The sequence below is a fragment of the Rhinatrema bivittatum genome, chromosome 16 (genome assembly GCF_901001135.1).
Source record: "Rhinatrema bivittatum chromosome 16, aRhiBiv1.1, whole genome shotgun sequence".
NCBI classification, from domain to species: Eukaryota; Metazoa; Chordata; class Amphibia; order Gymnophiona; family Rhinatrematidae; genus Rhinatrema; species Rhinatrema bivittatum.
In genome coordinates, this window is record NC_042630.1 from 25085122 (window position 1) to 25109387 (window position 24266).

General features: G+C 49.6%; 1 protein-coding gene and 1 long non-coding RNA gene across 3 annotated transcripts in view; one reads left to right on the plus strand and one right to left on the minus strand.

Moving 5' to 3' along the window:
* Positions 1-962: 962 nt before the first annotated feature.
* LOC115078590 lies at positions 963-11872 on the minus strand. Its single transcript, XR_003853125.1, has 3 exons — positions 11737-11872; positions 2553-2626; positions 963-2445 (listed from the first exon to the last, which is right to left on the minus strand). It is a non-coding gene; the product is annotated as an uncharacterized LOC115078590 (long non-coding RNA).
* A 185-nt stretch (positions 11873-12057) lies between these two features.
* The window catches only part of DENND4B (DENN domain containing 4B), a 120807-nt gene continuing 108598 nt past the window's right edge, over positions 12058-24266 (plus strand). The window contains exon 1 of one of the 2 annotated variants that reach the window (XM_029580312.1): positions 12058-12190. The gene's annotated coding sequence lies outside the window, so the exon portion shown is untranslated. Of the gene's footprint in view, positions 12191-12294; positions 12491-24266 lie in introns of those variants that run through there. The other variant, XM_029580313.1, reaches the window with a different exon arrangement.

A 24266-nucleotide genomic window follows, 5' to 3' on the forward strand; every position in this document is an offset into this window, starting at 1 on the left:
GAGTGATTGCTACTTATCTGGTTAACTGGATAACTAGCACTGCCCTGATCCTCCCACTGCTTGCCCACATTTTAAGATAGGTGGATGTCACTTGTACAGCTATCTAGTGGCTACTGTAAGTTTTGTTTGTTTAATGGTTTATGCTGTGTACCCTTCCTAGGGTAAAAGATAAGAACATAAGCGATACCATGCTGGGTCAGATCAAGTTCCATCAAGCCCCAGGATTTTGTCTCTGACCAAACTCCAGGAATGCAGCAGATCCCAACATACAGCTCTAGTTCCTGTTGCTCATTCCCCAAACTAGTAATGCTTTTTTTTTTCAGTCTACCTGGCTAATAATGTGTTGGTCTTTTCCTTCAGAAAGTTGTCCAAACCTCTTTTTATATATTTCAACATCTTTATTAAACAATAAATTACAAAACAAGTTCAGCAGATTGCAATACAATTGCCAAATTAGAACATTCAATGAAAGATGAAAATCTTTTTCCATATTTTATGGTTCTGTCCTTCATTCCCCCCTCCCCCATCAACTACAAGGCCATTATATGATGTCCAACCTCTTGGAAATCCCTGCTATGCCAGTCATTTTGGCCACGTCCTCTAGCAACAGATTCCACAGTTTTGTTGGCATTGAATGAAAAACTTTCTATGATTTGTTGTTAAGTTTCAGGGCGTGTCCCTTTGTTTTAGTATTTTTTGACAGGGTAAAGAACTGCCTTCTCTTTTCCTGTTCTGCCCTAGTCATGAAACTTTTATTATGTCCTCTCATATGTCTCTTTGCCAAGGTGCAGAGCCCTAACCTGTTGAGCCTTTCTTCGTAGGGGAGGTGCTCCAGCCCTTTTATCATTTTTGTTGCCCTTCTCTGTATCACTTCTAGTTTTTTTTAAATCTTTGTTCGAGATGGGACAACACAAAGGGTGCAGTCTCGCCATGGAATGCTTAGAGCTCGGATGCCCCTTTCCGGTAGGAAGGCTGTGATTCCTCCTCCCAGGCTCTAGGGGACGCTGCAGCCTTAGGGCCACGGTTCTCCCGGGCTCGGGGGCGCTTTAAGTCTTAGGCCGTGGTTTGTCTTCCTCCAGTGCTACAGTGGATACTGCAGGCTCAGGCCCGCCTTTCTTACTCCTCCCGGGCTCCAGGGGGCGTTGCAGGCTCAGGGCTGCAGTTACTCCTCTCCTCGAGGGGACGCTGCAGGCTTGGGGCTGCGGTTTCTCCTCCCGGGCTCCAGGGGACGCTGCATGCTAAGGACCACGGTTGCTCGGTTCCCCGCCGGGGGTGCGCTTGTGCCTCTGCAGGGATTCGTGCCAGAGCTTGCGGCAGTGAAAGCGCCGGGAAAAGGCGGCCGTGACCTGCACGGGGGGGGGGGGGGAGAGGGAGAGACGCACTTGGAGCCTGTGCTGAGAGTCCTTGAGCAGCATCAACAGGAGAGAGGAGGAGGCTATGCCAGGCGCTCCCATCTGGAGCTGGAAACTAGGAGCTCCGGCGGGTGGAGGGTCCTAAGGTGCTTTCAGCAGGAGGACGAAGTCAAGCCCAGGTCAGTGACGGGAGAACCCCCTACTCCTCTTCCCCCCCCCCTCATCCTGGCACGGGTCAGTGATGAGAGCCCCACCCACCCCTCTTTTCTTCCCGTTCTCCACATCAAGGCACAGGCCAGTAATGGGAAGCCCTTCCCCCATACCAAGGCACGGGTCAGTGATGGTAGATCTCTCTTCTCCCTCATCAAGGCACGGGTCAGTGATGGTAGATCTCTCTTCTCCCTCATCAAGGCACGGGTCAGTGATGGGAAGCCCTTCCTTCCCCCATACCAAGGCACGGGTCAGTGATGGTAGATCTCTCTTCTCCCTCACCAAGGCACGGGTCAGTGATGGGAAGCCCTTCCTTCCCCCATACCAAGGCACGGGTCAGTGATGGGAAGCCCTTCCTTCCCCCATACCAAGGCACGGGTCAGTGATGGTAGATCTCTCTTCTCCCTCACCAAGGTACTGATCAGTGATGGGAAATCCCCCTCAACTCCCCCCTCACAAAAGGTTCCGGACAGTGATGGGAGATCAGGGTTGCCAGGTTTTCATGAAAGAACAAGCACTTTTTTCCAAAAAAACAAGCCCAAAAAAAGCCCAAAACACGTGAAATTGAAACAATGTCTGAGTCGCATAGATGACAGAGGAGCTTAGCTTTTTGCATGTTTCTCCGTTTTAGCAGGTTGCAGAAGGTCTGCATGATGTGCACGAACGTCACTTACAAAATTTACACGTAGCCTTATTCTCATTGCTGAAAACCGGCTGAATCCATGCTTTTAGTTCACGTTCCTCTTCCCATGCTTTGCAGTACTTTTTACTGTATTTAGCCCAGTTTCTTACTGTAGCCATAGTAGATCAAAACCATTTAGTAGTGCAGCAGCCAAGGACGGAAACAGTAGGTATAGACTGGCTTTCTTCCAGCGGTGATCTTCTACAGGGAGAAGAAATGAAAGAAAAAAAAAAAAAGCAAAATTAGAGGAAAGCAAAAGTGGTGTAGAAAAATAGCATTACAAGTTTCCATGTCACACTTTTTTTTACCTGTAGTCAGCAGGTATGGACAAGCTTTCTTTTGTCAAAATAAGGGTGTTTTTTTTTTAATAAAAGGTGATCAGCTACAGGGAAGAAATGAGAAAAAAAAATAGATAAAATCAAGTGGAGTAGAACAAATTGGAGAAATTACTTACCTGATAATTTCGTTTTCCTTAGTGTAGACAGATGGACTCAGGACCAATGGGTATAGTGTACTCCTGTTAGCAGCTGGAGACGGAGCAGATTTCAATCTGACGCCAGCCCCTAGTACAGTGATGGCCAACCTTTTGCGCTCAGTGTGTCAAAATTCATAAAAAAACAGAGCATAACTCGGGTGGTGTCACTTCTAGAAAAATCCATAATTTTGTGATATTTGTAGCTCTAATATTAATAACAAAGTTATAATTTTAATATGTTCTGTATTTATTAATAAAGCAAAACAAATAATTATTTACCTTACCTGCTTAGTGACTTTTTTTTCTGAATTTCATTGGCTAAATCTTCAATTAAAACACTCTCTCCCCCTCCAAACTCTTACTCCCCTGGATTTTCTCATACACACTCATGCTCTCACACTCACTGGTTCCCTCACACACACACACACACACAACCCCAGGCAGGCTCCCATTCATCCTCCAGGCAGGCTCCCATGCATTCACACACATACACCCCCAGGCAGAGTCCCATTCATTCATATGCACACACTAAAGGCAGACCCCCCTCTCTTTTGCCAGCAACCTCAGAGCCTCTCTCATTCCTCTGCTGCCACTGTCACTGCTGCCGCATGGCTATTGGGGAGATGCCGATTGCTGCTACTGACACTGAAGCCCATTCTGCTGCCTCCTCTGTGCAGGCCCCGTGGCCTTCCATTTTCTCCATGCTGATCTCGTACATTGTGAGATCTGCATAGAGAAAGTGCTATTCTTGCACATTCCCAAAGATTACATGTGCCAATCACTAAAAAGTAATTTATTTTGTTTTTTACCTTTGCTGTCTGATCTTCGTTTTCTAATTGGTTGGTCACAGGCTTTTTTTTCCCACCTTCCCTTTCTTATTTTTTTTGCCAATTCCTTTTATATTGTCTTTTTTCTGTTTCTTTTCTCTCCATCTTCTTCCCTCAAACACACAGGTTCTCATTCTCACATGCTCTTCTCTCTCACACACAGGCTCTCACTGTCACATGCTCTCTCTCATACAATCATTCATACACACAGTATCTCACTGGCACATGCTGTCTGACTCACACACAGGCTCTCTCTCACTCCCACATGCTGTCTTGCTCAAGCACATGCTGTCTCTGCAAACATTCAGGTCCTCACGCTCACACACAATCTCTCAACTCATCTCATACACGCACGCACACACACACCCACCCCCCCCCCCCCCCCTCTACAGACCCTCAGCCTCTCTCTCTCACCTCTGGGCCTCCTCTTCGTGGGTCGTCGCAGGATGGGCTCTGCGGCAGCGCTGCTACCAGGCCTCTTCCTCTTCTCTGGCTGCTGCGACTTGGGATTTGCGGCTGCCCGTAACGCAAGCGCTGCTCCTCTTCTGCACGTGCCGATGCTTATCACCTCCTTCCAGCCCACGTGGCTCCGGCAACGTTTACTTCCGGGGCCACACAGGCAGGAAGGAGGAGGAGCATCAGCGCGTTTAAACGTGATCTTTTTCTTCGGGCCACGGCCCTGCCTATCTGCCTGTCGCTGCGCCCAGGGGCATTGGGGGGTGGAGGGGTCCGGAGGGTGGGGGGATACTAAAAAACTAGTTTTAAAGGGTCGGTGTAGCCGATTAAAAAAAAAAAAAGATTCCCGATAGTCCACGAAATGCTACGCGTGTCAGCAAAAAGTCTCGGCGTGTCACCTCTGACACGCGTGTCATAGGTTAGCCATCACTGCCCTAGTACACATACCCCTGCAGGAAGTGAAGCTCCTCAGTATTCTTCCTTGAAAAGCGTTGTGGATATATATGTGACTGACTGATTGATTAACTTCATATTATGGTTAACTAACTTGTTAGAACGTTTAAACTCGATTAAACTTGATTAACTTGAACTGATTGGTTGACTATAGCTGGAGACCGCCAGTGTACTCAACCGGAAAGCGTCGACACCGGGCAGGGTGGACGTCTTAGGTAAATAAAGACATGGCTTACCCGTAACTCATTGGCACAATGCCTCAGGGCAGCCCAGGGTGGGATGCTGAGTCCATCTGTCTACACTAAGGAAAACGAAATTATCAGGTAAGTAATTTCTCCATTTCCTAGCGTGTAGCAGATGGACTCAGGACCAATGGGATGTATAAAAGCTACTCCCGAATCGGGTGGAAGGCTGCCCGTGGTCCACTTAGAATTGTCCTTGCAAAAGCCGTGTCCTCCTGAGCCTGTACGTCCAGATGTCCGCAGGTGACAGCATTCTAGTCTCTGCCCAGGACACCGCCTGGGCTCTGGTTGAATGGGCCTTGACTTGTAGTGGTTCTATGTAGGCCGCCTTAATGACTTCTTTGATCCAGCGGGCAATGGTTGCCCGCGAGGCCGCTTCCCCTTGCCTCTTTCCGCTGTGAAGGACGAAAAGGTGGTCTGTCTTTCGTACCGGTTCCGACCTTTCCAAATATCTGGCTAGGAGTCTGCCGATGTCGAGGTGACATAAGCTACGGTCTTTTCCAGAGTTCTTCACGCCGTCCATCGTTGGTAGTGCGATGGTTTGGTTGAGGTGGAAGTGAGACCACTTTGGGGAGGAAGGAGGGAACTATGCGTAGTTGGATGGACCCCGGGGTGAATCTGAAGAACGGTTCACGGCAGGACAGTGCTTGTAGCTCCGAGATGCGGCGGGCCGAACACATGGCCAGCAAGAACACTGTCTTTAAGGTTAACAGACGGAGCGATAGGCCTTGGAGGGGTCTGAAGGCGGATCCCGCTAGGAACTCCAAGACGAGGTTGAGGTTCCACAGAGGTACCATCCACCTTAGAGGTGGGCGAATGTGTTTGACTCCTTTCAGGAAGCGTGATACATCCGGGTGCGAGGCTATGCTGTTGCCCTCACTCCTGGAGCCATAGCATGACAATGCTGCTATCTGTACCTTGATGGAATTGAGGGACAGACCCCTTCTGTAGCCCATTCTGTAAGAATTCCAGGATCACGGGAACTCTGGAGGGGCGTGGCTTGACATTGTGGTCTTCGCACCAGGCCTTGAAGACTCTCCAAATCCTTATGTACGTTAGAGATGTGGAGAACTTGCGTGCTCGGAGGAGAGTATCTATTACAGCCCCCGAGTATCCGCTCTTCCTCAGTTGAGCCCTCTCAATGGCCAGACCGTAAGCGAGAATTGAGTCGGGTCCTCGTGAAGGATCGGGCCTTGTTGGAGCAGGTCTCTGTGCGGCGGCAGGGGTAGTAGGTTCCCTGCCAGCAGTCTTCTCATATCTGCGTACCAGGGTCTTCTTGGCCAATCCGGGGCCACCAGGAGAACTAGTCCCCTGTGTCGCTGTATCTTGTGAATGATTGCGCCCAGCAAGGGCCAAGGCGGGAAGGCGTATAGAAGGGTCCCCGGAGGCCAGGGCATCGATCCCCTGGGACTGCGGCTGAAGTATCTGGGTACTTGAGCGTTGGATCTGCTTGCCAGAAGGTCCATGTTTGGGATCTCCCACAGATTCACTATCATTTGGAAGGCTGTGGATGACAGTTTCCATTCTCCTGGGTTTAGACTTTCTCTGCTGAGGAAGTCTGCCACAATGTTGTCTTTCCCGGCAATGTGGACGGCCAAGATCTCCTGGAGATTTGCTTCCGCCCACGCCATCAGGAGGTCTATTTCTAGGGACACCTGTTGGCTTCTGGTTCCACCCTGTCGGTTGATGTAGGCCACCGTCGTGGCGTTGTCCGACATCACTCTGACCGCTTTGCCTCGAAGTATGTGGGCAAATCGCAGGCAGGCTAATCTGGCTGCCCGTGCTTCTAGGTGGTTTATGTTCCATCCCGCCTCTTCTGCGTTCCACTGCCCTTGGGCGGACAGCTCTTCGCAATGTGCTCCCCATCCGTGTAGGCTGGCATCTGTGGTGAGCAGGGTCCAGGTTGGGGAGGATAGGCTTGATCCCCGGCTCAGGTGGCTGTTCTGCAGCCACCACCGTAGCTGGGTCCGGACACTGCCCGGGAGTGGAAGGCGTACGGTGTAGTTCTGGGACCGTGGACTCCACCGCGTTAGAAGTGAGTGCTGTAGAGGTCTCGTGTGCTCGCACCCATGGCACTACTTCCAGCGTGGACACGCTGTGGGACGAGGAACGCTCAGCAAGGTTTGAAGCCGGACCCGCAGCTTTGACCTCCTTGCGGGGGTCAGGCTGACCTAGTCTTCCTTGGTGTCAAATTGGACTCCTAGGTATTCCAGCGACTGTGCGAGCTGTAGGGAGCTTTTGTTTATGTTGACCACCCATCCTAGGCTTTCCAGTAGAGCTATGACTCTGCTGGTTGCTTGGTGGCTTTCCTCCGGTGACTTCGCCCTGATCAGCCAATCGTCCAGGTAGGGATGAACGAGGATTCCCTCCTTACTGAGTGTTGCCGCCACTATTACTATTACCTTGGTGAACGTCCGGGGTGCTGTGGCTAACCCGAAGGGTAGTGCCCGGAACTGATAGTGACGATTCAGGACCTTGAAGCATAGGAAGCGCTGGTGTTCCTGATGCATTGGGATGTGTAAGTAGGCCTCCGACAGATCCAGGGATGTGAGGACTCTCCTGGTTGTATTGCCCGTATGACAGATCGTAAGGTTTTCATGTGGAAGTGGGGAACCCTTAGGTGGCGGTTGACAGACTTGAGGCCCAGGATGGGCCTGAATGTGCCCTCTTTCTTGGGTACGATGAAGTAAATGGAGTAATGTCCAGTATTCATTTCCCGTATAGGCACCGGGGTTATGGCCTCGAGAGTCAGAAGCCTGTTCAGTGTAGCTTCCACTGCCGCCCTCTTGAGGGGGTCGTGGCAGGGAGATTCCACGAATTTGTCGGGGGGAGTTCGAATGAAGTCCAGGTAGTACCCCTCCCGGATGATGGCCAGGACCCATTTGTCCGTAGTTATCTCGACCCATCTGCGGTAGAATAAGGCTAGTCTGCCCCTATAGCATCTTCCCTTGGATGGGTCGGCTGATTCTCATTGTGGGGTGCGGCTGGAGCCTGCACCCGCGCTGGTTCCTCTCTTGGTGTGCTTGTTCCGAAAGGACTGGTTCCTGCCCGTAGGGCGGGGTGCTCGATAGTTGCTTTTGAAAGGGTTGAAGCGCTGTGAGCTTCTGCCTCTGGCAGATCTGTGGAAGGGACGCTGGTTTCTCTTAGTCTTGTCTTCCGGCAGGCGCGGTAATGGGGAGTCACCCCATTTGTTGGCCAGTTTCTCTAGTTCGCTGCCGAAGAGGAGGGATCCTTTGAAGGGCATCTTTGTTAGACTCGTCTTGGAAGAGGCATCCGCCGACCAATTTCGGAGCCAGATCTGTCTTCTGGCTGCCACAGTGGACTAGACACCTCTGGCTGTTGTACGCACTAGATCGGAAGCCGCGTCAGTGAGAAAGGACAGAGTTGATTCCATGTCCTTTCCCGGGGTGCTGTTCCTGGCTTGAGATAGGCAGGCACGCGTCACCACGGTGCAGCAGGCCGCAATCTGAAGGGACAGAGCTGCAACCTCGAATGACTGCGTTAGCAAGGCTTCTAGGCGCCGGTCATGAGCGTCCTTGAGCGCCGCTCCTCCCTCCACTGGGATGGTAGTGCGCTTAGCGACCGCGCAGACCATGGCCTCCACCCTAGGGCACGCCAGGAGTTCTTTGGTCGCTGGGTCCAGGGGATACATGGCCGACAGTGCTCGACCCCCTTTGAATGAGGACTCTGGAGCATTCCATTCTAGGTCAATTAGCTGTTGTGCCGCCTGTAAGAAAGGAAAATGGCGAGACGTCTGACGAAGGCCCTCCAGCAGGGGGTTCATTCTAGGTGCCCCTGAGGGCCCTTGGCCCGGGATAGCGAGTTCCGTTAGACATTGGGATACTAGGTCCGGGAGCTCATCCTTTGTGAAGAAGCGTCTCATGGTTCGGTGTGGCTCTGTCCCCGGGGGGGAGTTCCCCTTCTTCCAGGGGCTCAATTTCCTCTTCAGAGTGGTCTGTGTCCCCGTAGGCGGAACTTCTGGATGGTGTGGACCTGTGCCTAGGCCTCGAGGGTCCTGGGGCATGAGTTTGCATCCTGACAAAGGCGTGAATCCCCTTGAACCGCTCCACCCAGGATATCGAAGTTGGGTCTAAGTTGAGGGGCGCCGGTTCTCTGGGAGTCCCCGAGTGCGGGGGTGGACTCCCTGGGGCCTGCTAGGTCCGGGGTGCCCCCTGAAGAGCTAGCATTGGGCACTGGCTGGGAACAGCCCTGGCCTGGATCTCCCAGGGCCTCCTCCAACTGTGCGCACAGGGCGTCGGCCTCCTCGCTCTGTGCGGCTCTGACGTGGCTTGCTTGGCAGAGGCCTTGCGCTTTTATGCCAGACTCTGGAGGTGCCATGACCGTGGCCGCGTGAGCTCGTGCGCTCCAGTGCGCCTCATATGCGCTGAGATGTGCGCCTAGCCGCAGATATGCGCCTTGTTCCGTGCGCGCAGCTTATGCGCGTGAGGTATTATGTGCGCCAAGTTTATGCGCACAAGCGACTTGTGCGCCTAGCTCAATTTGTGCGCTCGAGTTGAACGGCGAGGCGGGTCAAGATGGCGACGGCGAGCATGCGGGCAATATGGCGACCTCCTCGGAGGGTCTCCACGTGGGTAGACCCTCGGGAACAGCTGGGGCCTAGCCCTGCTAGGGCGGATCAAACCCGGCGGCAACTGGCTCCGATCGGCGGCCTATGCTTCTCTTCGATCCTCGGAGACCATTTACATAGAAGATTTCTACCTTACCTTGTCTTCGGCGCTTCCCCGTTTCATCCCGGGCGGTCTCTGGCTGCAGGGGGGAGAGGGCAAATACCTTCACCGCCGAGCTCGAGGAATGCACCCGCTGCCTCTCAGCCATGCCCAAAATCGGGGGCTAAGTCCCTGCTGAGATTCGGCCACCGGACCGAGGCTCACCTCTGAGGGACCACGGAAATCACCTCGGGAATCTCAACTGGGGGAGGGACCCGAGGGTATCACCGCAGGAGAGTGGGGCTAGTCTTCAGGTAAACTTTTCTTCTTAAATTTGGGTTTTTCCTTGAATTTTGGTTTCTAACGCTCAGAGAGCGTGCAGATAGCCCCCAACTGCTTTGGAGACGGAAAATACTGAGGAGCTGCACTTCCTGCAGGGGTATATGTACTAGGGGCTGACGTCAGATTGAAATCTGATCCGTCTCCAACTGCTACCAGGAGTACACTATACCCATTGGTCCTGAGTCCATCTGCTACGCTAGGAAATAAGATACCAGCCCCTCACACTCATTCCCCCCTCCGAGCACATCCCTGGCCCCACACACTCACTCACTCATTCCCCCCTCCGAGCACATCCCTGGCCCCCACACACTCACTCATTCCCCCCTCCGAGCACATCCCTGGCCCCCACACACTCACTCATTCCCCCCTCCGAGCACATCCCTGGCCCCCACACACTCATTCCCCCCTCCGAGCACATCCCTGCCCCCACACACTCACTCATTCCCCTCTCCCCACCCCCCCTCCGAGCACATCTTCCGGCCCCCCACACACTCACTCATTCCCTCCCCCATCCGAGCACATCCCTGGCCCCACACACTCACTCACTCCCCTCTCCGAGCACATCCCTGGCCCCCACACACTCACTCATTCCCCTCTCCGAGCACATCCCTGGCCGCCACACACTCACTCATTCCCCCCTCCGAGCACATCCCTGGCCCCCACAGCACTCACTCACTCATTCCCCCCTCCGAGCACATCCCTGGCCCCCACACACTCACTCACTCATTCCCCCCTCCGAGCACATCCCTGGCCCCCACACACTCACTCACTCATTCCCCCCTCCGAGCACATCCCCTGGCCCCCACACACTCACTCACTCATTCCCCCCTCCCGAGCAACATCCCTGGCCCCCACACACTCAACTCACTCATTCCCCCCTCCGAGCACATCCCTGGCCCCCCACACACTCACTCACTCAGTCCCCCCTCCGAGCACATCCCTGGCCCCCACACACTCACTCACTCATTCCCCCTCCGAGCACATCCCTGGCCCCCACACACTCACTCATTCCCCCCTCCGAGCACCATCCCTGGCCCCCACCCACTCACCTCACTCATCCCCCCCTCCGAGCACATCCCTGGCCCCCCACAACACTCACTCATTCCCCTCTCCCCACCCCCCTCCGAGCACATCCCTGGCCCCCACACATTCACTCATTCCCCCCTCCGAGCACATCCCTGGCCCCCACACACTCACTCACTCATTCCCCCCTCCGAGCACATCCCTGGCCCCCCACACACTCACTCACTCATTCCCCCCTCCGAGCACATCCCTGGCCCCCACACACTCACTCACTCATTCCCCCCCCTCCGAGCACATCCCTGGCCCCCACACACTCACTCATTCCCCTCTCCCCACCCCCCCTCCGAGCACATCCCTGGCCCCCACACACTCACTCATTCCCCTCTCCCCACCCCCCTCCCAGCACATCCCTGGCCCCCACACACTCACTCATTCCCCTCTCCCCACCCCCCCTCCGAGCACATCCCTGGCCCCCCACACACCTCACTCATTCCCCTCTCCAAAGCACATCTCTGGCCCCACACTCTCATTCCCCTCTCCCCACCCCCCTCCGAGCACATCCCTGGCCCCCCACACACTCACTCATTCCCCTCTCCAAGCACATCTCTGGCCCCCACACTCTCATTCCCCTCTCCCCACCCCCCTCCGAGCACATCCCTGGCCCCCCACACACTCACTCATTCCCCTCTCCAAGCACATCTCTGGCCCCCACACTCTCATTCATTCCCCTCTCCCCACCCCCCTCCGAGCACATCTCTGGCCCCCACACTCTCACTCATTCCCCTCTCCCCACCCCCCTCCAAGCACATCTCTGGCCCCCCACACTCTCATTCATTCCCCTCTCCCCACCCCCCTCCAAGCACATCTCTGGCCCCCCACACTCTCATTCATTCCCCTCTCCCCACGCCCCTCCGAGCACATCTCTGGCCCCCCACACTCTCATTCATTCCCCACCCCCCTCCAAGCACATCTCTGGCCCCCACACTCTCATTCTCCCCTCCTGATACCTGGCTGTAGTTGCACAGTCTGAAGATCCCTTTGCTGTTGCCCTGCTGCTGCCCTTCCCGTTCCAGGTCTGCCAACAAACATGTGCTCGTGAGGTATCCATCAACAAGGCTTGCAGCTCACTAGTTGAATCCTGCTCTGATTGGCTTACTGCTGCAATATAGGGATAGGGTGTGCCGGATATGGACAGGCTTCATCGCAGCAGCAGCAGCCAATCACTGTAACATCAGAGCACAAGTCCCGCCCAACAAGCCCAAAAAAACGCGACTGGCAGAAAAAATAGCCCAATTAAAAGCAACCAGCGAATCGGAAAAAAAAAACGCGAATGACTAGGAAAAGAAGCCCAATTTCGCGGTAAATAAGCGAGGTTGGCAACACTGTGGGAGATGCCCTTAATTAGAGATGGATGAATGATGGCAGACCTTCCCCCGAGCTCCTCCCCACATCAAGGCACAGGTCAGTGATGGGAAGCCCTCCTCCCCCCATACCAAGGCATGGGCAATGGGAGACTCCCTCCCCCCAGGTCCCCATACACAACAGGCACAGGTGAATGATGGTAGCTCCTCCCCAAACCGAGACACAGGAATGCAAGGACTACACACAAATATCCTCACCATTCTCTTCCTCCCCCGGCTCCCCCCAATCTGCCACGCCAACCCACAGATGAGTGAATTGGAACCATCCTTCCCTTCCCACAAAGGCTGAGATTAGTGACAGAATTCCCCTGCCCCTCACCTGCTCCAGCACCAGGTACAGGTCAGTGCAGGCTAATGTCTCCAGATGGTTTGCTTTTGTGCAGTCCTTGACAATCTCAGCCTCTCCAATTTACTGCTAATTTATGTATTTTATTTATTTAACATTTTTATATACCGGGATTCATGTAAATATTACATATCATCTCGGTTTACATTATAAACGGAAAATGCCCTTAATTCTTATGCCCTTCTTAATTCTTGCTTTGTGCCAAAGAGACCTTACTGGAGTTCTTGAGGTGCGTGTGCGCAGGCAATGTGTCTAGGCAGGTGGAAAAACTTCAATATTTTTCTGGTCTCTGATTGCATCATTTGGTATTTGAGGATTCTCTCTCAGTCTATACCTTGTACAGAATAGTTGCTTTGTACTGACTCCTGTTTTAGCAATTCGGTTCTTGTGCTTTTCTCCTTTACTGCTTTGTCTTCCATTGAGCTTTTTGTTAGTGATCAGTGATGGGAGACCCTCTTGGTGTTTAACATAGAAACATAGAAATGACGGCAGAAGAAGACCAAATGGCCTATCTAGTCTGCCCAGCAAGCTTCACACATATTTTCTCTCATACTTATCTGTTTCTCTTAGCTCTTGGTTCTATTTCCCTTCCACCCCCACCTTTAATGTAGAGAGCAGTGATGGAGCTGCATCCAAGTGAAATATCTAGCTTGATTCGTTAGGGGTAGTAGCCGCCGCAATAAGCAAGCTGCACCCATGCTTATTTGTTTTACCCAGACTATGTTATTAGCCCTTATTGGTTGTTTTTCTTCTCCCCTGCCTTTGAAGCAGGGAGCTATGCTGGATATGTGTGACGTATAAGTCTTCTCCCATGCCGTTGAAGCAGAGAGCCATGCTGGATGTGCATCAAAAGTGAAGTATCAGGCACATTTGGTTTGGGGTAGAAACCGCCGTAACAAGCCAGCTACTCCCCGCTTTGTGAGTGCGAACCCTCTTTTCTTCTCCCCTGCCGTTGAAGCAGGGAGCTATGCTGGATATGTGTGACGTATAAGTCTTCTCCCATGCCGTTGAAGCAGAGAGCCATGCTGTATATGCATTGAAAGTGAAGTATCAGGCTTATTTGATTTGGGGTAGTAACCGCCGTAACAAGCCAGCTACTCCCCTCTTTGTGAGTGTGAATCCTTTTTTTTTAATCCTTTTGTTTAGAGTGGTGTTGGGTGCTTTGTGAAGGCTGCCTTAGCCAGTAAGGTACAGAGGAATTATGTATGTCTGACAGGTGGCATGCAGTCGGGGTGAATGGGCAATAGGCTGATTTTTGGGAGGTTTCTCACTCTGCCTCAATGCCATTCATTGCAGCTGTAGTGAAATCTTCACAGTTGCGTCATATGAAAGCAAAACCTGGCGCAAGAGGAAGCAGCGCAAAAATGTCAAACAGGGCAAGGACCCAGGCAGCAGGTGACACAGGAATGGACGGGGTCTATGAGGGCAGCAGGTGTCGCAGGACACTGACTTGGGCGAAAGTTATCATAGGACAGGGTCTAAGCCAGCAGGTGCCACAGGACAGGGTCCATGTTGACAGCAGATGTCATAGGACAGGGTCCCAGGTATTAGGTATCACAGGACAGGGTCCATGTTGACAGCAGGTGTCACAGGACAGGGCTAAGAACCAGACATAGTAGAGTTTGAATCCCATTCTCCCGCTAATGCTCCTTGTGACCTTGGTCCTGTGACTTCACCTTCCATTTCTTCAAGTACAACTTACTGCAAGCCCTCTGAGGCAGGCACCTACCTACAGTACCTGATATTACTTGCCTTGAGCTTGCTAATTAAATCTAAAACCCAAGCTGTATGTTGTGCTGGATGCTGTTGGTGAGGAGACACCTGGGACTTGTAGGTTGGTCAATGTCCTGATTTGTGTTTCTAATTTTCATGGACTCAGTGTGCCTGAAAGGTGGTGTTTTAGAATATAAGAGCATAAGAAATTGCCATGCTGGGTCAGACCAAGGGTCCATCAAGCCCAGCATCCTGTTTCCAACAGTGGTCAGTCCAAGTCGCAAGTACCCAAACACTAAGAAAATAACCACTGCTATTACTGGCATCAGTAGCATGGAATAGACTTAGTTTTTGGGTACTTGCCAGGTTCTTATAGCCTGGATTGGCCACTGTTGGAAACAGGATGCTGGGCTTGATGGACCCTTGGTCTGAGCCAGTATGGCATGTTCTTAAGATCCCATGCTACTGATGCCAGTAATAGCAGAGGCCATTCCCTAAGTCAACTGATTAATAGCAGTTAATCGACTTCTTCTCCAAGAACTTATCCAAACCTTTTTTAAACCCAGCTACACTAACTGCACTAACCACATCCTCTGGCAACAAATTCCAGAGCTTAATTATGCATTGAGTGAAAAAGAATTTTCTCCGATTTGTCTTAAATGTGCTACTTGCTAACTTCATGGAGTGCCCCCTAGTCCTGTTATATGAAAGTATAAATAACTGGTTCACATCTACTTGTTCAAGACCTCTCATTATTTTAAAGACCTCTATTATATCCCCTCTCAGTCGTCTCTTCTCCAAGCTGAACAGCCCTAACCTCTTTAGTCTTTCCTCATAGGGGAGCTGTTCCATCCCCTTTATCATTTTGTTCGCCCTTCTCTGTACCTTCTCCATTGCAACTATATCTTTTTTGAGATGCGGCGACCAGAATTGTACACAGTATTCAAGGTGTGATCTCACTATGGGGTGATACAGAGGCATTATGGCATTTTCCGTTTTGTTAACCATTCCCTTCTTAATAATTCCGAACATTGCTTTTTTGACTGCTGCAGCACACTGAGCTGCCTATTTCAAAGCATTATCCGCTATGATGCCCAGATCTTTTTCCTGTGTGGAAGCTCATAATATGTAACCTAACATTGTGTAACTTCAGTATGAGTTATTTTTCCCTATATGCATCACCTTGCACTTGTCCACATTAAATTTCATCTGCCATTTGGATGCCCAATCTTCCAGTCTTGCAAGGTCCTCCTGCAATGTGTCACAATCTGCTTGTGATTTAACTTCTCTGAATAATTTTGTATCATCTGCAAATTTGATCACCTCACTCATTGTATTCCTTTCCAGATCATTTATATTGAAAAGCAGCGGTTTGTAATATTTACAGGATTGGAACAGCAGGAACAGCTCCTAAAACACGACAGAGCATGGCAGCAGGCAGCCGTGCTGTTCTCTGGCTCTGGGGCATGTTTGTGTGGAATAGACCTGACAGAGGAGGGAGGGGATGGCCCTTATTCTCTCTTCCTGCCCTGCTCCTACCTGCGCTGGTAAAGCACAGAGAAGGATGCTTCCTGTTGGAGCACATGCTGTACACAGAGCCCCTGCAGGAAGTGGGCAGTCATCTTACTGTCATGCCGTCTATGGTTTGGTTTCTCTTTGTCTGTGGGTGAGCGAGTGCTGGGTCTGGGAGGTTAGGAGTGTTCCCCCTCACCCCCTTCATTCTCCTGGTTGCTTCTGTACCTTCAGGGCTCTTTCATTAATTCTAACTCCCACGGGAGTTTTATTTTGGATTTCCAGTCTATTTAGAGAGTTCCAGGAACTGTAACATCATGAGCCCTGAAACTAACAGGTGCAAACTAACTTGAAGCAGGCTCTGCTGCTTCCTCTTCTGTGACTCTCTGTGCTCTGGCTGCCACCCCTCCTCTTGCACCATTGCACTCTGTGGCTTCAGGCAGAAAAAGCTTCCTGTGTTGAGCCCATACTGTTCCAGAATTATTTTTGGTACATGAATGGTATTTTTGTTGTTTCATTAGGAGAGGCTTTTCTTATATTCTTGCGTCAGCTTCCCGTGGATCCGTGCACCCGTGCCAAAGACGGTTCCCGCTGCAGCTGTTTCATTGTGTTAATAAGTGATGTCAGGAGACAAATCTGCATTGTGTGCAGGACGGAGTCCGTGTCTTTGGAGGCCTTTCCAGGCACCAGAGAGCTACAAAGCATCAGGGCCAGGACCTGTTTCTCCCTGATATGGATGGGTACTTGGCCCGCTCTGACTGTGGAGACAGGGCCAGGTGCCGGCAGGAATGAGGCACTCCCTGACTGGGGGCATAGAGGTGAAAGTTCCCGAACGAACAGCATCAGTGTGGTAGAGCAGGGGTAGGAAACTCCAGTCCTGGAGTGTCCCAAACAGTTCTGGTTTTCAGGATGTCCATAATGAATAGGTATGAGAGAGATTTGCTTGCACTGCTTTCACTGTATGCATATTCATCATGGATAGCCTGCGAAGCAGATCTGTTGGTGGCTCTCTAGGACTGGAGCTACCTACCCCAGGGTTAGGTATTTTGGAGCAGCATAGCCAGGGGTCTCTGAGTAGTAGCAGCATGGATGGGGTGGGGTTCTGAGCACAAGGCAAAGGATGGGAAATCTCACCCGTGACTCAGCTTCTGCTTTTGTTAGTTCTGTTCTCGTATTTAGACTTGTGGCCTCACACCTTCCCTCTTTACTTCCTCTATCCCAGCTGCAGCTCGGCCTTTGAGCCTACTGCCAGTCACAGCAGCTTGGCTTCTTTTCTGACCTGGCTCCTCCTGTTCCTTTTGCAGTTGAGGCCTCCTGGAACTGGTCTTTAAATGAGCCTTCATTTACTGCTTAGGTTTTTCTTTCCTTCCTCTTGTTGAGCCCAGTTCCCATAGTTCTGGCTCAAGGGCTGCAGATTGTGGTGTTAGTCCACAGTTTGCTTGGTTTGTACCCGGAGTCTGACTACTACGGTAGGTGTCGGCATTTGTGCAGTGGTGAAGAATCCCTCCACCCGCCAGCACCCCTGACTCTAGCCTACCTGAACAGCAGAATCCAGACTCAGATCACCCACCTGACTGCATGTGGCACTGTCACAAGAGTCCTAAGGCCAGTCTTGTCACTACAGTTGCTGGACCTTTGGTCTGACCCAGTATGGCACTTTCTAATGTTCTTACAGTTCTTTAATGCACCGTGCTTGGGGGCGGCGGGAGGAGATGGGTAGCTGCTTGCATTAGTAGGATCTCTTGGAAGGTGCTTAGAGGAAGCAGTAAGCTCCCTGAACATGTCACATTTTAATCAGGAGGAAAATAAAGGGGGGAGGGGGTCAGCCTGATGACTTAATGGTAGATTCTGCATAGTGCCATGCAAAGGACTTGGGGTCGGTTCCCTCTGCAGGTCGTCTGTGTCCTGAACTGGCTGGGGATGCTGCAGAAGCAGCGCTCACAGGTCCTGGGGGACGGAGTCATAAACATTGTGCAAAAAAGCAGATTTAGGGCCCATGACTGCAAGGTTCCTGAGGAAGACCAGGGTTGTTGCACCGAGCTGAGGACCGTCGCTGCATTGACTGGGTTAAGTGAGCTGGGAGGGGGGAAAACTCCCTTCGTGGTTATGAATAAAGATCCCAGCTCTGGTTCCGACTGCACTGAAGCCCAAAGGAGCAGGAGACAAATGCTGCCGTGCCCCAGATGCAATAAAGAGAAGTTCATATTATTATAGTCCAAGAAATCCCAACTCTCAGCGCACGTGAGTAGTCGGTCTGCTCCTCTTATAACAGGTGGCTCTAGTTTTCTCTTCTGCAGTCTTTGGCAGTTCTTCAGTCCCCACATGTTGGGGGCCAGGGATAGGCCGGCTTTCTTCAGCACTGTGCTGTACCATGGGGGCAGGCCTATCTCACTTCCTAATCGCAGTTTTGTTTCTCACATATTATGATTTAGATTCCTCATTTGTATAGCACTATCAGGAGTATCTTTTGTTGAACAGAGGTGCATAAGAGGCAGCCCCTGCTCCTTGGAGCTTACAGTCTAGTCAAGGCAGACCGACAGGAATCAGATGTAAAAACAGTGTGGCTGGGATTGGGAATAATTGGGATAAACTTTGTTGTAAAGTATTCTAGTAGTGGCCCCCCCCCATCGCTGTCATGATTATTTATATTGTGCTTCTTCCAGGAGCTGTTACAGAAGAGAGAGGCCTACAAATGGCACTCGTGCACTTCACTTCCATTTGGGTTAGTGTGATGGTCACTAAATAGTACAAACATCCGAAGCCCAGGCCTAGGGTGTGATGTCAGTAGTGTGCAGCAGTGGCTCTGCACCTAGGCAGAACATTTCTCAAATTCTTGCCTTCTTACAGGGAAACATTGGTAAAACAAGACAAATCTTCAGTATCAAATCAGAATCTAAAATTAATTCAGCATCTGCTCTTAATTCTGCAGGGGATGTATTCGGAGACAAAAATTATTTATTTTTCTTCTTCTGGCTTTAACAAATAATCCTCATCCAAATTTTCTTCTTTTCTTAATGTCTCACTTAACCCTTTTTTTTTTTTTATTAGAAAGGTTCGGGCTAATATTTCCTTGCTTCTCCCCTTGACACTCGCTATTCTCTTCACCCTTAAAACTTCTCAAGTTTTTCAAGCACATATACAAATAGCGCAACTCAGCAGAGTATCCTGTGACAGTAACCTATAAAGGGAGGTTCTGGAGGCTACGTTTAGGCTTTTAGCTAGATAGCTGAAATCCAGAACCTCCAGGGTTGCATTCTCGGAGATGCTCCCCGTTCCACGTGCAGGATCCCAGGGGCAGGCAGAGCTCTGGAGTCTCAATGCAAGGATGAAATGAAGGTGCATGGAAGATTGCTTTAGGCTTGATAGAACTGGGGATCATTCTGATGGGAATGGACTTTGCCTTAACTAGGGTACAACCTGGTTGCTGGGGCTAACATTTAAAAAGGAGATAAAGCAGCAATTACTACCTTCACAGAAGGCAAGGGTGTAACCTGTATGGAGCAGCAGCGGCAGACGATAACCTCACTCTGATCCATGCACTTCTAAATCACTATTGGCTTTCCCCCACTGTCTAAAGTTGCTTCGTGTAAGTTACCTCCATGCCTTCTGTTAACGGTGGTATCTGCCACTCTGTGCAGGTTACCCCCATGCATTCTATTAATGGTAGTAACTGCCGCACTGTGAAGGTTACCCCCATACCTTCTGTTAAGGGTAGTAACTGCTGCTCTGTGCAGGTTACCCCCATACCTTCTATTAATGGTAGTAACTGCCGCTCTGTGCAGGTTACCCCCATGCATTCTATTAATGGTAGTAACTGCTGCTCTGTGCGGGTTACCCCCATACCTTCTATTAATGGTAGTAACTGCCGCACTGTGCGGGTTACCCCCATGCATTCTATTAATGGTAGTAACTGCCGCTCTGTGCGGGTTACACCCATGCATTCTATTAATGGTAGTAACTGCCGCTCTGTGCGGGTTACACCCATGCATTCTATTAATGGTAGTAACTGCCGCACTGTGTGGGTTACCCCCATGCATTCTATTAATGGTAGTAACTGCCGCTCTGTGCGGGTTACCCCCATGCATTCTGTTAATGGTAGTAACTGCCGCACTGTGCGGGTTACCCCCATGCATTGTATTAATGGTAGTAACTGCCGCACTGTGCGGGTTACCCCCATGCATTGTATTAATGGTAGTAACTGCCGCACTGTGCGGGTTACCCCCATGCATTGTATTAATGGTAGTAACTGCCGCTCTGTGCGGGTTACCCCCATGCATTCTATTAATGGTAGTAACTGCCGCACTATGCGGGTTACCCCCATGCATTCTATTAATGGTAGTAACTGCCGCTCTGTGCGGGTTACCCCCATGCATTCTATTAATGGTAGTAACTGCCGCACTATGCGGGTTACCCCCATGCATTCTATTAATGGTAGTAACTGCCGCACTATGCGGGTTACCCCCATACATCCTGTTAATGGTAGTAACTGCCGTACTGTGCGGGTTTCCCCCATGCATTCTATTAATGGTAGTAACTGCCGCACTATGCGGGTTACCCCCATGCATTCTGTTAATGGTAGTAACTGCCGTACTGTGCGGGTTTCCCCCATGCATTCTATTAATGGTGGTAACTGTCGCTCTGTGCAGGTTACCCCCTTCCATTCTATTAATGGTAGTAACTGCCGCGCTGTGTAGATTAACCCCAAGCCTTCTGTTAAGAGTAGTAACTGCTGCTCTGTACAGGTTACCCCCATGCCTTCTGTTAAGAGTAGTTACTGTCGAGGGCAGCTGGAGAGACATTTTCCCTTTTTAAAATTACCTGGTAAGCGATGTTGTTAATACGAGGTCTGAGCAGAGGTCAGTGTACAACCTCTCCAGACCACTATCTTGGCTGTACAATTTGACAATATTGATTGAATAATAAAAACCGTTTAAACTAAAATTACCTGGTAAACCGCAGAGACTGCTACCATCTGTGAGTAAATAAATTTCCTTGTTGAACCGGACTTGCCGCTGTGCCTGACATCAGAGGGAGGGGCCGGAAGTGCCTTTTAAGATCGACACTCCTGTGGCGCAGCCACCGGTGCGCCACCAAAGCCGCACGCACATAAGGGGCGCGCGGCTTTGCCTGGCTTAGCCCGGGTTTGCCCAGTTTACCTGGTTTACCTAGATTACTGCCGGAAAATCTCTGGGGAAAAAAGGATAAGAGAGCGATATAGAAGCATCATTAAGCGTAAGAGTTCATCTTTTTCTGTTATTAATAACTTCTTGACCATGCCAGCCAAAAGGAAAGGGAAAATAAGGGTTTTTTTTCCCTCCGAACCTTACCCTCCCTAATGCAACTCGAAATTGATCACTTTTTGACTCAGCTGGAAACGCAGGGAGCTAGTGAATCCGTTGGAAGTTCGCGGGAAGGAGAATGTGAAGCTTACCAGGATAAAGCATCCCTGAGCCCAGACCAACGCCCGCCTCCTGCTCAACGCAGCTCTGGTGAGGTCACAGTCCAGTCGCCCCCCCCCAATAAAGTGGATGGAGCGGGGGGGGGGGGGTGCTGTCCTCGGAGTAGCACCAGAGGGAAGGAGTTCCTTAGAGGCTGGAGAGAGACGTGATGGGGAAACATCTGAGAGAGAGAGTGCCAGGAACTCGCAGCTCCTGGGCAATCAGAAGATCTGCTGCGCAATATTAGCACGGCCAGAGACAGTTACTCTAGAGGCGATTTGGGAAGTGATTACTGGACTGAGCTCAACCATAAACAGGCTGGAAAAAAAAAGGATTTGGTTTCTTCAAATTTCCAAGAAAAAATTCAGAGTATTCAACAACAGAATAATGAAATTTCCAATAGAGTTGGGGAGACCGAGAGTAATATCAGGTCTCTTCAAAAGCTTAATGTTATAATGGTTAAAGATCAATTAGCTAATTCACGTCATCTTGAAAGGATTGAAAACAATATTATACACTATACGCAAAATCCCTGCTATTTGTGAGGTCAAAAATATCAATCCAAAACAACTCAATTTACCCCACTCATCTTACTTTAAACATTTTTTTATATGAGTGGGATACATTTAGTTATTTGGAAAACAATATTAGACATCCTAAACGTTAGGATGTCTAATATTGGGTAGCGGGGGAAATTCCCTTTTATTTCTTTAAAGAGATTCCTAGTAGAACAAAAAGAGCTTCGGCTCCCACAGTCTCTATTCCCGCAAACCTAGCAGGTTTTCTGGAGAGTTCTAGCTTAGAAGTCATAGATCGAAATACCCTCATAGTGTCATTCATTACTACACAAGATATAAACAAGCTTAGGAGGAGGTATTTCCAGAAAGTTCCTATATTTATTCTATGCCCAACCAATTAAGATATATCCTGATCTTGCTCCAGTTACTCGGGTGAAAAGAAGGGAATTCTTGTCTTTAAGACAACAGGTTATCTCTTTGGGATTTTCTTTTGTATTATGGTACCCTTGTCGGTGTGAAATTAAGAAAAATGAAGATGCATTTGTATTTTTTTCAGATAGAACAATTGCGTCAGTTTTTGGCGGCTCGATTACCCAGTACTTCCTCCCCTGTGCTGTAAATGAGTAGGCTTTAAATTAATATATGAATACCAGCTGATATTCTATGTTACTGCTTATTACTTTTGTTATTTTTCTTTGTTGATTATCTCCTTAAATAAGATTTCTATCCTTTCTGCCCATACATTTTACCAATATAATTTTGTTTGTTTGTTTGAATGTACGAATTTAAAAAATGTTCAAATTGAATGTATAATGGTTTTCTTTTTACTAATTTCTATAGAGGGATGAGTGTAAATTCTAAGTGGATAGATCAAACTATCTTTGAAATTTATGTCAATATTTGTAAATTCAAAATTTTATAAATAAAGAATGAAAGAAAAAAAAGAGTAGTCCCTACCGCTCCTTGCATATTACCCCCATGCCTTCTGTTAAGGGTACTAACTGCTGCTTCAAGCAGGTTATCCCTTTTCTTCATGTCCTATCTCAAGCCTCTAGGAATCTGCAGTATTTATTCCATGCCCTTTTGAATTCATTCACTGTTCTCGTCTTTACCACTTCTTCTGGAAGGGCATTCCAGGCATCCACCAGCCTAGCTTCTCTGTAAAGAAGTATTTTCTGATCTTGTTTCTGAGTCTCCCCCCTGGAGTTTTATATTGTTGACCCCTGGTTGTACAGTTTCCAACAGAAAAGTTCTGAAGTTTGTGCATCATAAATACCTTTCAGGTATCTGCATGTCTCTGTCACATCTCCCCTGTACTTTCTCTCCTCTGGGGTATATATATTTAGATCCTTCAGCCTCTTCCTCATAGGTCTTTCAAAACAGACACCACTTCAATTTGGTTGCTTTCCTCTGGACCACTTCCATCCTATCTATCCTTTTTGAGATACGGTCTTCAGAACTAAACACAGTACTCCAGGTGAGGTCTTACCCAAGATCTGTATGAGTCGAATGACTCTAAACTGCCTATATCATTTGCTGATAAGAAGGATGTGAATACAAATAGAAATACTTATAAAAATAAAACATACTTTAAAATGTGTGTATGTGAATGTCTGAATAGTAGGGCTGGAGAGTTAGAATATGTGGCATTGTATGAAAATATATAGACATAATAGGCATCTCAGAGATGTGTTGGAAGGAGGGTAACCAGTGGGGCACTGTGATACCAGGATATAAATTATATTGGTATGACAGGACAGATCAAATTGGAAAGGGGTGGCACTACTATATGTAAAAGATGGCATAGAGTCAAGCAGAATAAAAGTCCAGCAGGAAACAAAAGGCACTGTTGAATCTTTATGGATAGAAATTCCATGTGTGACATGTAAAAGTATAGCAGTGGGTGTATACTGCCATCCACCTGACCAAGATGCAGAAACAGTCTGTGAAATGCTGGCAGAAATTAGAAAGGCAAATAAATTTGGCAACACAGTAATAATGAGAGAGTTCCGTTACCCCCATTCTTGATTGTGTCAGTGTCTTTTCAGAATATGCTAGTCAGATTTAGTTTCTTGCTGCCATAAATGGCTGGTCCTAGAACTGATGCCAGTCTTGCATCAGGTAAAAAAAAGTTTAGGCATCTGGATTGGTTCCAGAATGTGTTTCCAACATCAAATTAAGGCGACCATTAGATCTGGCTTCTTCAAGCTGCATCTGCTTTGTGGCCTAAAACCTCTGCTCAGTCCTGGTGACCTTCGTTCAGTAGTTCAAGCCTTGATTTTGCCCTCCCTTGACAAATAATGTGGTCTATTTGGCCTTCCAGCTGTGGCCTTCATAGCACCGCAGCTTTCGCAAAAGGCAGCTGCGAGTCTGATCTCAGCCATGTGCTTACGCGACTATATTGCCCCAGTTCTTTTTTACTTACACTGGCTTCCAATTCAGTTGGGAATAAAGACTAAAATCTCTGTGATGGTTCATCACCTGCTTCAATTGAATTCCACACCCGTAATTTGAGATCACAGAATAGAGTATTGCTTGAGGTACCATCACACAATTTGGCATGATTTCATGAGACGAGAGAGAACTTTC